Below are 15,338 nucleotides of genomic sequence, written 5' to 3'. Positions count from 1 at the left end.
GTTCCCAGACATTCCTCTATTATTGATTAGGAACATCTTATCTGAGTAGCCTTTCCCCCCTGTTACATTTTTAGTTCCTGTAGTTATTGATTGGGAAGATCGTATCTAAGTGGTCTTTTTTGGATTCTCAAATAGTATGTGTAGTAGCCGGTATGATATTACTCCATTAACAGATTTATGGACTAGTTTTAACATCAAGAAAGTCCTTAAAACTTTATCAATCAGGTTTTGGCAAAATGCATCACAACATACAAAGAACAAATGTGAAAGATACTTCGTCTCACAATTTGTGACTCTTTTCCAACGTTTTAGGAAATGGCTGATGGAAAGCAAAAATCCTTAGAGCTTGTGGGACACCTGGCTCAGCTGGCTCTTAATTTTGGCTCAGGTCATGATCTCAGCCTTGTGGGAGCAAGCCCTGTGTTGGGTCCTAAGTCGGTCCCCAAGTTGGACTCGGTGCTCAGCAGGAGTCTGCTTGAGATTTCTTCCTCTTCCTCCACCCCTCCCCTTGCTCATGCTCACTCTGTCTCTAAAACAAATAAATCTTAAACAACAACAACAACAACAACAACAACAACTTTAGAGCCTGCAAACAGATTTTTTGAAGTTAATAGTGGAAATGATGAAAAATTATTAATTTCAAATAGCAAAGAACTTACCACCAAGGAATTAATTTAACTTGATGCTCAATATAGGACAAAAAAAGAAGACCTACATATATTGTGCATCAAATCTTTAAAAGAAATTTAATATCAAGTAGACAAAATGATTACTCTTGCAAGTGATCTCAACATGGAACAGTACATGTGGAGCCCAGGTCATCTACGTTGGTACCTCGAAGTACTATATTTTCTTGTTAAAATTGTAAGTGGACATTTACAGCAACCTTGGCCTGAGAATGATGTGATTACAAAGAGCTCAGCCCCTTCAGGAAAGAAGGTTTGAGTTGCACTACCAGATTAGTCACTGTGATGACTTTTGTGTCAGTTTGATTAGGGGGCACTCAGGATAATTGATCAAATTTATCCTGGGTATGTTTGGAGGGTGTTTCTAAATGAGATTATCATTTGAATAGATAGACTGAATAAGGTAGCTTGCTGTAGTAGTAGTCATCCAGTCAATTAAAGACCTGAATATAGGGCAGCCTGGGTGGCTCAGTGGTTTAGTGATGCCTTCAGCCCAGGATCTGATCCTGGAGACCCACGATCAAGTCCCAAGTTGGGCTCCCTGCATGGAGCCTGCCTCTCCCTATGCCTGTGTCTCTGCCTCTGTGTGTGTGTGTGTGTGTGTCTCTCATGAATAAATAAAATCTTAAAAAAAAAAAAAGACCTGAATATAATAAAAAGACAAACTGGCTCCAAGAGAGGACTGCTTGAACTGGGGCATTGGTCTTTTCTAGCCTTTGGAGTGACATTGAAACAATGGTTCTTCTTGAGCCTGATAGCTGATAGTTTTCCATTTACATGTAAAAATGTATATTTCAAAACCATATACACAAGGCAATATGCTAAATACTATTAGAAAATAGAGGTAGATTACAACTCCATTACTTTCCCAGGAGCAAGAATTTTAGGGAACATAAAATTCTCCCAATGAAAACTTTACTTCAGTTTCGATTCAAACAGCTAATGGTGATCTGGAACCTTTGCAAATGGACCTTGGTCGAAGTTTGTATTTGTTGAAGACTGGCCAATGTCTAGGCTCATAATCAACATTAAACCCTTAGGAATGATGATTTCCTGTATTTCAAGTTCAATTACTTGCATTATGTACATGTAAAATTTGAAGATAATAAATATAAATGACATATTTTACATGTGAGAATTTTCTACATCTCACTTATAAATTCATTGAGATGACATTTATTCATGGGTTATGTATTTAATTTATAGATTTGTCATTTGTTTACTGGAATAAGCAAATAGACTTTTAAGACCAACTTGGAAAAGATTTGTGTATTGTAAGGACATGAATCTCTAAACTTGAATATTTTCTTGATTGAAGTTATTTCTTTTAAAACAGAAAAGTGATGATTTATGTAAAATTATCTTTCTCATTTTATTTCTCATATATAAATGAATACTTTTTTCCCCACTTGCAATGTGCTGTCTTTCGTTACAAAATATAGTGTCACAGAGAATTATAAAAAAGTTATACTAATTATACATATATATGTTTATATGATCTTAATTCCTCTACCTTTTTAAACTTCTGCATGCAGGTCCCTTTAAAAATTCCTTAGTCTGACAGTTGGCAGTTAGTCAATGCTGAACCAACTTCCTGTGAAAGGACATTATTTTGCATGTCCTTTGAGACTGGATAATTAATGTGTAACGTTTTACTTAAAACTCTAATTAAGTTTAAATTAAAATTCTTTGGGGTTTTAATAGAGGAGGAAGCATTTTGGTGCCTTTTTCACTTAAGCGTTATATTTGCCAGCCTGTCTGAGTTAAAGCACCTCCATTTATATAAACTTAATATTGTTGTTTTAATGTTGGCGTTTGGTCTGGAAACTTTAAGAAAACTTTGTTGGTTTTTTTTCCCTACCCTCTATTACACTTTAATTTATGTTAAAGATATTATGAAACAAATAAGGTACTCATTTACTGTTTACTCCTTGCTAGAAACTGGAAAAGTACTATTTACTCTTTTCTCAGAACTTCTCTGATAAACACTATAAATTAAGACTCATCTTCAAAAGCTTTTCTTTCTATTCTCCAAGGAGCATAACTAGCTACATATGTAAATATTCCTTTCTCCATCACCCTGATTTTCTCCCCTCTGTTCTCCAGGCGCTGGTTCCATTCTGAGGACCAATCATATGGATGTGAAAATTCATGAACAAGCTTTATCAGCAAACATTACCAATTGGAGGACTGCCTTGTCTCTAGCTTGAATACATACTCCACCCCCATCTTTGAGAGGTATCATCATATCCTGAACTTAATGTGTTTTCAAATTAATTTTTACATTCAATAAATTGTGTTAGTTTTACCCACTCTGCAATATCCCTCCCATTCTACCTACAGTTCTCAGAATTAGGAAAGAGTTTTAACTTACAGTTAATCACTTATTGTTATTCCTACCCAAGAATATTTTTTAACTTAAAAATATGCTTTTTTTTTAAGTAGTTGGTAATTTGTCAGATCTAAAGAATAGGCCAGATTTGCATAAAGCCATAGACATAAACAGTTCTTAGATATGAGCTGATATGTTTAAGTCTTTAAGGTGGATGTTTGTCAATGGTTCTTGTGACTGAATGGTGAACATTTCTGGAAAAAAATAGGTCAACCAGTTTATTGAAAAATCCAGTCACGTTGAATTTTGGCCTTAGCATCTACACTCCAAGCAGGTGGCAGCTTTCAGAAATGTGTTGAATTTTGCTATTCTTTTATGACATTGTAGCTAAATGTCCAATAGGAAATAAATGAGGTGGGACACCTGGGTGGCTCAGTGGTTAGGTAACTGCCTTTTGGCTCAGGTCATGATCCTGGGATCCAGAATCAAGTTCCTCATCAGGCTTCTGTGAAGAGCCTGCTTCTCCCTCTCTCTCTGTCTCTCATGAATAAATACATAAATCTTTAAAAAAGGAAATAAATGAGGATTTATATATTAGATAAATGAAAATGATTATTAATTTATCTAATTATGGTCTCTGCCAGGATTGAATGAAGAAAGTGAAATAAATAATAGTATATTTAATGTACATACTATTATTCTTTCTGATCTGTGTTTAAAAAAATTCCTTTTTTTCTTAAAACATATGGGACTCATAGCATTGTTATAATACACACATTCATTATTGCCACAAAAATTAATTAATTAATTAAAACAGATAAAAACCACTATTTTTTCATGAATTTGCATAATTACCGGTAAGTTAAATTATATCATCCATAATTATAACTTGTAACAAAGTAAATAAAGGGATAAAATAGATTTTTAATAGTAGTGAGGGGTGCATGGGTGGCAGTCAATTAAGTGTCTTGGTTTCAGCTCTGGTCATGATCTCAGGGTGGTGAGATCAAGCCCTGTGTTGAGCTCTGTACCCAGTGAGGAATTTACTTCAGATTCTGTCTTCCTCTTTCTGCCCTTCCAGCTCATGCTCTGTCTGTGTGTCTCACTCTCTAAAATAAATAAATAAATAAATAAATAAATAAATAAATAAATAAATAAATAAATAAACAAACCTCTTTTAAAAAAGAGAGAATAGCCGCTAGTAGTGCAAGTCACTTTAGAAAACAACTCATTTTTTTTTCTGAAGTAAAAATAAAATTGTATTTGTTAGTTTCATAAGAATTTATCTAGACCAATTGCCAAAGGATCTTTCTGGCCAATAATTTATCCAACAAATATATGTCGACCAGTAAGCTAAATCAGCTTTTTTATTTAGTACTATTTATTTATTTCAAATAGTCACTTTTACAGTATTTTAGGATCCTAATACAACATTTATATTTTGTTTTTAAAGATGCCAAAATGCCTAAAATAACACATTTTTAGGGTTTACAAAATCTATAACACATATTTTAAGCCTGCTCTTACATTTCTTTCTTAAAAATTTAATTTTAAAGTAATCTTCATGTCCAATGTGGACTTGAATCCACAACTGTGAGATCAAGAGTCCCATACTCCACTGTCTAAGCCAGCCAGGCACCCCAAGCCTTCTCTAATTTAAGATATAAATATTTTACTAAAATTTCATAATAAATATTAAACAATTTATATGACACCATATATGTACTTCAAAAATACTGTCTAGTTGAGAGTTTTTAGATTGAATATACATAAACAAATATATTAAAAATGCAAATATAGTTAAAATATGAGCAATCAGCTTTTAAAATTTTTATTCTATACTTCAAAAAATGATTGTGTCATTAAATCCATCTATATAGGAGAAAAAGAAAGGGAGGGAGGGAAATATAGAGAGAAAGAAACAGAGGGAGAGAGAAGGGGAGGTGCAGGGAGGGAGAGGGAGAAGGAGAGGGAAAGACAATACGAATATATTTGCAGGCAAAGAATTTAAGTTTGCAAATAAGTTCAAAACTTAATTTGAGAATTTAAACCTAGTCCAAATAATTTTGAGCCTACAATAATATTGTAATGGTATACTGAAATAACTGAGTACCCACATTGTATTTTTTATTTTTTGCATGCATTTTATATTTTGTTACGTTTTCTTTTATTCATTTATTTTTAATTTTAATAAAAGATTATATAGTAAAAAATTAATATGATCCTTTTGTGAAGATTCTCATAAAAAGTCTGCAACTTCAAACCAGTTGCCTGGCATTCCCTTTTAACCAGTGTTCTTTAGAATTTTACTATCACATTGCAAATTTCCAGATTCTATGAGATAAACCCATGTTCACTCAGCATGCTATGAAAAGAAACAAAATTGACTTTTAATGTAACCATGAAACCATGGCATTCCATAAATTGCAAATTATCAATGTCAGTTACAACTCTTAATGTCCAATAATCTCTTGGCAGCTTTTTTGAACAGAAAATCATTTTGCAAGTTAATGTTATATTGAGGTATTTGCTTTAGGGAAAGGGTAAGAAGAGTTTTGAAGAAATTTTTTTGGGATGCTAGATTTACAACCCCTGCTCTTTACCAGATTTACCATGTAATCTTTAATCTCTGGAAAACTTTGATTTAACATGTCATCTAAAAAATATTACTTTATACTTTCAAAGATGCAGCCAGTATGCCATGCATTTTGTCATGCCTTGAAAATTACAAATATCTCTATGTATTTGGGTGAGAGTATCCTTTCATGTCTGTTTGTGTTTTTTCTTAACTCTATACATAAAAACATATATGAATTTTATATGAATACTAAACAGAAGAATGTCTACTTTTTTTTTTTTTTTTTTTTTTGCTTAGAGAAGGGAAGGAGAAAGGGCAGAGGTAGAGGAAAAGAGAGAATCTTAAGCAGGCTCCACATCCAGTGCAGAGCATGATGCAGGGCTCAGTCTCACAACCCTGAGATCATGCCCAGAGCTGAAATCAAGAATTGGACGCTTCACCAACTGAGCCACCCAGGTGCCCCAAGACTGTTTTATTTTTTTTTTTGTAATCAGATATGTCTCCTTTTAGATTTGTTTCTAACTATTAAATACAACTTTTTTTTTTTTTTTTACTAAGGATTCTTATTAAGATCAGAGATGATTGGATTTTGGTTTTTTTCCAGTGACCTGAATTTAGTGGTCTTTGCCTTATATGTAACTTAAGAGAGGCTACATGCAATTCATGTTGGCTAACACTATAATCACTTTCATGATATTTGCTAATTTTCTTCTAAGAATTGGTCTTGAAATTCCATACTCTCAAGATGTGAAGCTGTCTGTGGAATAACATAAAATCTCCAGAGTAAGGAAATTTTAGAATGTTATAAAGCTTATATTTCACCTTATAATGTCAAAAGATCTATAGAAAAAATGTTAAATACTTAAGAAGTATGACTTTTAAATTAGTCACATGAAATTCTAGGCATAAGCATTAAAATTAAGTTATGACCAACCTTTTCATGCAAATAACAAATGCCAAAATCAAATCTTATGTGAAGATCTTTATCCGTATATTTATGTAGAAAGTGATTCTTAAACAAGTGAATTGTGAAGTTTTGAATTAAGGATTGACAATGAAATGTTCTAACTGTTAATTCTTTTTTTAAATAGCATTTTTTTCTTAATAGGTAGATATGGATATAAATTCACACATACTGGATCAAAAATATGATTAGATTGCATTTAAAAAATTATTTCTCCACCCCCTACCCCACCTTCTGTCTGTGGCAACTGTTAATCTGTTCTGTATCCATGAGCTTATTTCTCTGATTGTTTTTTGTTTTAGAATACTTATATAAGGGAGATACAACAATATTTTTTGTTTCTAACTTATATCATGTAGCATAATACCCTGAGGTCCATCCATGTTATAGCAAAATTTCATTCTTTTTTATGGCCAAATAATATGTATATATATGTGTATGTGTGTGTGTGTGTGTGTATATATATATATATATATATATATATAATCCATTCATTATATATCCATTGTATCTATTATATACATTCAAGTGGGTACTTAGATTATTTCTGTATCTTGGCCATTCTAAATTAACATGGGGGTACATATATCTTTTATGTTAGTATTTTCTTTCTTTCTCTCTTTCTTTCTTTCTTTCTCTCTTTCTCTTCCTTCCTTTCTTTCTTTTTCTTTCTTTCTTTCTTTCTTTCTTTCTTTCTTTCTTTCTTTCTTCTTTCTTTCTTTCTTTCTTTCTTTCTTCTTTCTTTCTTTCTTTCTTTCTTTCTTTCTTCTTTCCTTTTTCTTTCTTTCAGAATATTCCATTCAAAAGCAAGAGATACACATTCTTTTTAAATACACATGGAATATTTTCCAGGATAGATCATATGTTAGGTCACAAAACAACTCATAATAAGTTTAAGAGTATTGATGTCATATAAAGGATCTTTTCCAACCACAATGTTATGAAAATAGAAATGAATTACATGAAAAAACTGGAAAATTCACAAATGTGTGGAGATTAAACAACATGCTATTGAACAACCAATCTGTAGACGAAGAAAACAAAAGAGAAATAGATACCTAGAGGTAAACAAAAATGAAATATACCAAAATTTGTGGGATGCAACAAAAGCAGTTCTAATAGGGAAATTCATAGCAATACATGTCTACCTCAAGAAATAAGAAAAGTCTCAAATAAACAACCTAACTTTTCCTCAGGGAAATAGTAAAAGAGGAACAAATGAAGTCTAATATTATAGAAGGAAGGAAAAAAGAAGATTACAACATAAATAAATAGAATAGAAACTAAAAATATGATAGAGAAGATCAGTGAATCTAAGAGCTATTTGAAAAGAGCAAAATCAACAAACCTTTAGCTTAACTCACCACAGAGAAAGAGAGAAAGGAGAGAGAGCGAGAGAGAGATTGGAGGAGGGGAAGTCACTCAAATAAATAAAATCATAAATGAAAAAGGAAATGTTTCAATTGGTACCTTTGAAATATAAAAGATCATAAGAAACTACTATAGATAATTATATGCCAACAAATTGGACAACGTAGGAGATATGGATAAAATTTTAGAAACATACAACCTACCAAAACTGAGTCATAATAAAATAGATCATCTGAATAGACAATTACTAGTAAGGAGATTGAATCAGTAATCAAAAGCCTCCCAACAACCAAATCTAGGACCAGATGGCTACACTGATGAATTCTACCAAATATCCAAAGTATTAATACCAATTCTTCTCAAACTCTTCTAAGAGTAGAAGAGTAGGGAATTCTTAGGTAACTTTTATGAGGCCAGCATTAGCCAGATAGCAAAACCAAGTAGGATGCCACAAGAAAAGAAAATTATAGACCGATATCCCTGATGAACGTAGATGCAAAAATCCTGAACAAAATATTAGCAAACCAATTCAATCATACATTAAAAGGTTCATACACTGTGATTAAGTGGGATTTATTCTAGAGATGCAAAAATAGTTCAACATCTGCAAATCAGTCAATGTGACACATCACATTAAAAAACTGAAGGATATGATAATCTCAATACATGCAGAAAAAAACCTTTGACAAAAGTCAACATCCATTTATGTTAAAAATTCTTAAGAAAGTGGTTCCTAAGGGGCATCCCAGGTGGCTCAGCGGTTTAGTGCTGCCTTCAGCCCAGGGCCTGATCCTGGAGACCCGGGATTGAGTCCCACGTCGGGCTCCCTGCATGGAGCCTGCTTCTCCCTCAGCCTGTGTCTCTGCCTCTCTCTCTCTTTCTCTGTGTCTCTCATGAATAATTAAATAAAATCTTTAAACAACAACAACAACAACAACAACAAAAAAAACAAAGTGGCTCCTAATTCTTGAATGTGGATGCTATTATGATGTTCTTTAAGATATTTTTTTACTAGTGGTTGTGGCTGTGAACCACAACCTCTTATTGTCTCTTGCATGGCTTTCCTTGTTACCTAAAGGAATTTTAAAGTCAGTAGGTGAAGATTAAGAGTCTTATATCTGGCTAAAGCAATATCAGTACATATGAGAGAGTCAACCTTGTAAGAAATCACAGATCTGATCATTTCCTTGCTTAAAAACCCTTCCAAATTTCCCTACTGCCTACTGCCTACAATTTGAGCTTGGTAGTGTACACAAAAGATCTCCATGAACTTGTTTCTATCCATTGACCTAGCCTCATTTCTCCAATCTCCCTCTATTTTCGACCTCACTCTTAATACTTTAGTAATGCCAAGTTCTATGTAGCTCCACACATATATTGTTTCATGGCATTATGCAGTGCTCTTCCTCTTCTGTTTGCTTTCCAAAGAATGACATCATAACATGGTGATCAAGAGTGTGCACTGTGGAGTCAGGCATGCAGACTGATTTTAAATCTCTATCATGAGTCTTTTGAAAGGTTACATACCCTCGCTAAACCTCAGTTGCCTTATCTGTAAAATAAAATAAAAAATAATTCATACCTTTGGGTGAAATAATGATTGTGAAGGTATTAGTAAAAATTGAGCACAGAATATGAACTCAATAAATATTAGCTTTATAACTGATTTACTAAAGGGTTACTGGAATATATTATGAGTTTCTATTTTAACAATTCATGTTAACTCTGTTCTAATGGATCCCCTTTTCTCAATATATAATAGGTTCCCTTAAAGATGACATCTTAGTCCAATTCCACAGGTTTTTATTGACCTCTGTTTATTCAGTCTCATTTAAATTCTTAAGGTTCAGTGTTGTTTGTTTAAAAACTCTTTTTTTAAGATTTTATTTATTTATTCATGAGAGACACAGAGAGAGAGAGAAAGGCAGAAAGACACAGGCAGAGGGAGAAGAAGGCTCCATGCAGGGAGCCCGATGTGGGACTCGATTCCAGGTCTTCAGGATCAGGCCCTGGGCTGAACGCAGCGCTAAACCGCTGAGCCACCCGGGCTACCCCTATTTAAAAACTTTAATTTCATATTTTATCTAACCCAGTTAGTACAGGATAATTCAAGTGAGAGGTTGAAGGTAGTAATTTGCTAGTGTTCCTTCTCTCATACATATATGTACACACTCACTCACTGCTCTTCCTTGAGTTCCCTCCTCTATTCTTGGCAAAAGAAGACAAGACTGTAGTATTGCAGCCTCTTATTTGCCTATCTTGCTGTTCCTGCTTGCTTTTTTTGGCCTTGGCTTGGACACATGTTGTTTCCAATAGAACTTACTGAAGAGAGAGAGAGAGAGAGAGAGAGAGAGAGAGAGAGAAAAGAACTTACTGAAGAGAGGTTCTTCCTAAGCAACTTCCTGACATTTTGTGGCTATCCTCTCACCTATCCATCGAGACATCTCAGGTCATATGCCTCAATAAATGTGGTTCTTTGCTCCTTGCTGAGGTTGTCCCACCTAGACTATAGCACACAATCTCATCTAACTTCCAGAGCTTTCCAGCATTCATTTCCCTTCTCCCAGTTCTGGGCTTCCTATAACCTTCAGAATCCCGTACCCCATTCCCTAGGCAGCTTAAAACTCAAAAATTGAGAAGGTGGTATTGGACATCACTTCTAAAATGCACCATTATGACATCTGTCCCAATCCTCTTTTCGGATCCAGTACGTAAATTCATAACAATCAGGTGGCTTTGGGAGCCTTTTTACCTATTGGCTTAGAAGAGAAAGACCCTGCTTTGTTTTTTTTTTACAGGGAGTATACAAGAGAAAACTGTCCCTCTTTATGAGCACTATAATTCATCAAGAGGCAACATTTTCTCCTTAAATGGACAGTGGTTGAAGTACAGAGGGTATTGTGAAATAGCTCCCATTTCAGGAAGTCCTGTGGAGAGGTGGCTGGTCTCCACAGCTGGTGATTCTTTTGAATTTGTTGCTTTGGGTACTAAAAGCTTGGTATTCTTAACCATGATCGTAAGGGTACAATTACATTCTGAACATATAATAATATCTTCTTACATTTCTATCTTCTTCAGTTGGGCATAATATTATCTTAGAAGTCTTCCCTAAATCCTGAATTTGATTAAAACATTTCCTTCTCTTTGCTTGTACATCACCCTTGATCTTAGCTATTACCACAGTTTTGGACACTCTATTCTCTTTGCTCCACCTTATATTTCAGCTAGTGTTCCAGCACAAATGACAGAACCCAAGTAATCTTTGACTGGCTTTGTGTGGGTGCAATTTGCCTTAGTGCTGTGCCTTTACCTCTCCTTTACTGCCCTGGGCTTCTCTTGATGTCTTTGCATAGAATGGCTGTGGTAACCTGCCAGCACTCAGGTTGCACATGCAACCTGAATTTTCTTGAAATTAATTCTAGTGAAGTCACCCTTAATCAATGTACAACTGCAGCTAATAGATAAGTGTTTTCCCCTTTTGACCATAGGGACACACAGTTCTGAAATGCATTTTATAAGACTCCTGAAATGGTTTCTGCATGGTCACTTCCTTGATCCTATACTTCTGCTAACAGGAATCATTATTCCCTTGCAAACTACTAATATTCAGGTCTTCATCCAAGGCCATGATTTTGGGGGAAAACTCAGCCAAGACACCATATTATGTTGAAATAGTTTAATTTTGGAATTATATCCCCACCATTACACTGTAAGTTACTTTCCTATCTTAGCACTGTACCTGCACTCCATCAATCTTTATTGAATTAGCATAATTTACAATTACTCTTTCCAAAAAAAATGTTAAAGAAATATCACCTTATAACCTATGTGAAGACCAGGTTCAAATGATCATATCCATGATCACTGAAAAGATAAATGTCAGATTTCTGTGAATATATTGAATAGCAAAGATTCCTTGAAAATGCTTGAACTCTCTGTGAATTCAGAATATCTCACAGTATCAGAAATCTTATCATACAGATTTACCTTAATTAACAAGAATTTATTTCCTACTGTGTTTAGAGTATAGAATTGGATACCTTGAAGTGAAGAAATGAATGTCTTGGTTTGAAGGGCCTGGGGTCTATGCAAGAGAGGCAAAACATACTCATGTTAAATTCCTGGGGAGCAGCACCAGTGAAACATCAGACTATACCAAAAAATGTGGTAGTAATTGAAAGCTCCGTGTAAAGTCTTCTAAGAAGATACCAAATTCTTTTAAGTTAGTATGGTATCATCCACTTGATATTACAATTAGCAAATTGATCAATTGTTCTGTTTATCTATATCAATGCTCCTGTCAGTGTCCCTTTATACTATTCAAAGCCTCCTCTGGTTATATATAAGCTAAAAATTATGTTTTTATAAAATGAGAGTTACTTTCTCTTCAGCATCCAATGATAGAATTTTCTGGATGGAAAATGAGTAAATTAAAAACATATCTTTGAAATTTGGCTTTTCTATATTTCTAAGTAAGTTGAATACTGGAAAAATTGATAAAATTTAATAATTCATCAAATTCAAATGATGAATGGCACATTTGCCACAGTGCTTTGCTAGCTCAATGAATGTGTTGTGCTTGATGTATAAATAAATCTATTCCTAAGATAAAATATTAAGCACATGCTGAGCACTTATAAACATACCAGAGAATTCTTCTAAAACAAATTGCTCTGAAAGTATGGATTTTAACAGCACATTTCATTCCCATTATTTGTAAACTGGAAGATGTAGGTTTAGTTGAGCAATAGGACACATGGTAGTTTTAGAGCTTGTGTTAGGTCTCAAATAAGAATTCTGAAAATGGGAAAAGTGTTCTGTATTACAGAAGGGGAGTGCCTTTGTCATGTAAACAGAGGGGAACCCAGTAGTAATTTAAATTAGTCACATACATTACAGCTTGCTCCTTTGACAGATTGCCATATTCTTTCAATATTGAAATAAATAATAGACTTTGCTTTTCCAAGTAGTACATCTATTTAATATAGTCTCATGATTACAAATATATACATTTTCCTAGATACAACAAATTTTAAATGTGATATTTTATAGCTAATGTAACAGAAGTGGGTCCTAAATAAAGCAATTAAAGTCTGATAATATGGTTTTATGTTATATTTTGGTTGGTGTGCAGATATGTTACACAGGCAATATTTATGGGTTTTAAAAGCGATTCAACTGAATGATTTGTACACAGTACCATGTTTTTGTAGCAAGAAGATTCATTTCACTTCTTTAAAGTAAGTCTTTCACATTTTCCAAATACATTCAAATTCTCTGGAAAAACATACAGTGAAATATTTTAATAATAACCTCTGGAATTGATAAAATTTATTAAGAGCAAAAATAAAATAAAGCTGGGAATATCAGTAATGAATAATGAATAATAAGTAAGGAAGAAGTTATCTATTAAAAAGGTGGTATTTGATGGAAGCATCTCTACTAAACTAGATAATTTAATGACTTTGTTTCCCCATTTATTTTTACTAGCTATCTAGAACTCTATTTTAGGAAAGCAAGAATGAAGAAAATTTCTCCTGGGTAGGAATCCTAAATTAGAAGAAATGCATAGTTATATCTAATTTATAACTATTCCATGAAGGTAAACTAGATCTAGTTTGAACTTCTGCATTAACTTAAAATTTATTTAGGAAAAAATTCAGTCCTGGGAATTTTGGTTATTCAAAAATTCCTATTTGTGACAAATGTATCATACTATTATCATACAAGGTATTTTTTAAGATTTTATTTTTAAGTAATTTCAACACCTAACATGGGGCTCAAACTTACAACCCCAAGATCAAGAGTCATACCCTCTGCAGACTGAGCCAGCGAGGTGCCCCTATTATCATACAATATTTTAATGTGCATATAATATTTGTTCCTTATCTTTATATTTATTTAATATAGTCTAAAATCCATGGGTTTTTTTTTTTTAAAGACTTTACTTATTTATGAGAGACACAGAGATACAGGCAGAGGGAGAAGCAGGCTCCATGCAGGGAGCCCAATGTGGGATTTGATCCTGGGTCTCTAGGATCAGGCCCTGGGCTAAAGGCAGGCACTAAACCACTGAGCCACCAAGGGATCCCCTAAAATCCATGTTTTTAAGTCACTTTAAACCAAGTACTCTAAAAAAGCACATATAGATCAACTTCCAATTGGGAGAAATCTACTTCATCATAGGACCCACATATTCTGAATTTATTTTGGAGGTGGAGAATGCATTTGGAGAACTGCCTCCAACCTTGATTTTTAGATACTGCAATTCCGATTACACAATCGTCTGCCAAAATTGTGGATCAGGTACTAACTGACTATATGACTTTGGACAAGTTATTTGGCCTTTTTGTATCTCAGTTTCCTAATATGTAAATTTAGAGACATTAATACTTGGGTGGATTAAAAGGGTCAATGCCTGTAAAGTGCTTGGTGCAGTGCTGATGCACACTGAGCACTGAATAGATGCTAACTTCATTAACATCACAGTGGGGCCAATGCTTTGTACTTCACACTCTCCTAGATTTAGAAGTTACTCCTTTTTCAGATCCCTCGGTGGCTCAGCAGTTTAACGCCTGCCTTTGGCCGAGGGTGTGACCCTGGAGACCGGAATCTAGTTCCACATGGGCTCCCTGCATGGAGCCTGCTTCTCACTCTGTCTGTGTCTCTGCCTCTCTCTCTCCGTGTCTCTCATGAATAAATAAAATCTTTTTTTAAATTTTTATTTATTTATGATAGTCACAGACAGAGATAGAGAGAGGCAGAGGGAGAAGCAGGTTCCATGCACCCACCGGGAGCCTGACGTGGGATTCGATCCCGGGTCTCCAGGATCGCGCCCTGGGCCAAAGGCAAGCGCCAAACCGCTGCGCCACCCAGGGATCCCTAATAAATAAAATCTTAAAAAAAAAAAAAAAAGAAGTTATTCCTTTTCTTGTTTCCTAGATAGAAACTAGAATCCTCAGTACAGGCTTAAAATTAGTAGTATTTTTTATGCTAACTCATCAAAGATTAGGATTCTGCATTTTTGTCTTATTTTTTAAAAGCCAAGAAATATAATCAAAATTTTGGTATCAAACGACAGCCTGCATCAGCAGCAACCTTTTTTTTTTTTTAAGAGATGATATTGCCTTCTTATTTTCCTAAAGTTTTGAGATAAGTGGCAGTAGGGATGAGGACAGGTATAAAATGTGAGTAACTAGTAAATTATATAGAAATATAGAATGATGTCTATTATTAGCTTTGAGTAAAGTGAGATGTCAATTGGTCTTGAGTTCCTATTTAGGGATCCATTCCCTGGAGAATAAGAAGGGCAATTCCACGACGTCAGCAAAGGATCACATTCTGGTCCAGTTACAGGGATGCATTTTTTTACCTTCCTGGTAGAAATATCTATCTGCCCACCATAAA

The sequence above is a fragment of the Nyctereutes procyonoides genome, unplaced genomic scaffold (genome assembly GCF_905146905.1).
Source record: "Nyctereutes procyonoides isolate TBG_1078 unplaced genomic scaffold, NYPRO_anot_genome, whole genome shotgun sequence".
NCBI lineage: Eukaryota > Metazoa > Chordata > Mammalia > Carnivora > Canidae > Nyctereutes > Nyctereutes procyonoides.
Note: the sequence above shows the minus strand (reverse complement) of the source record.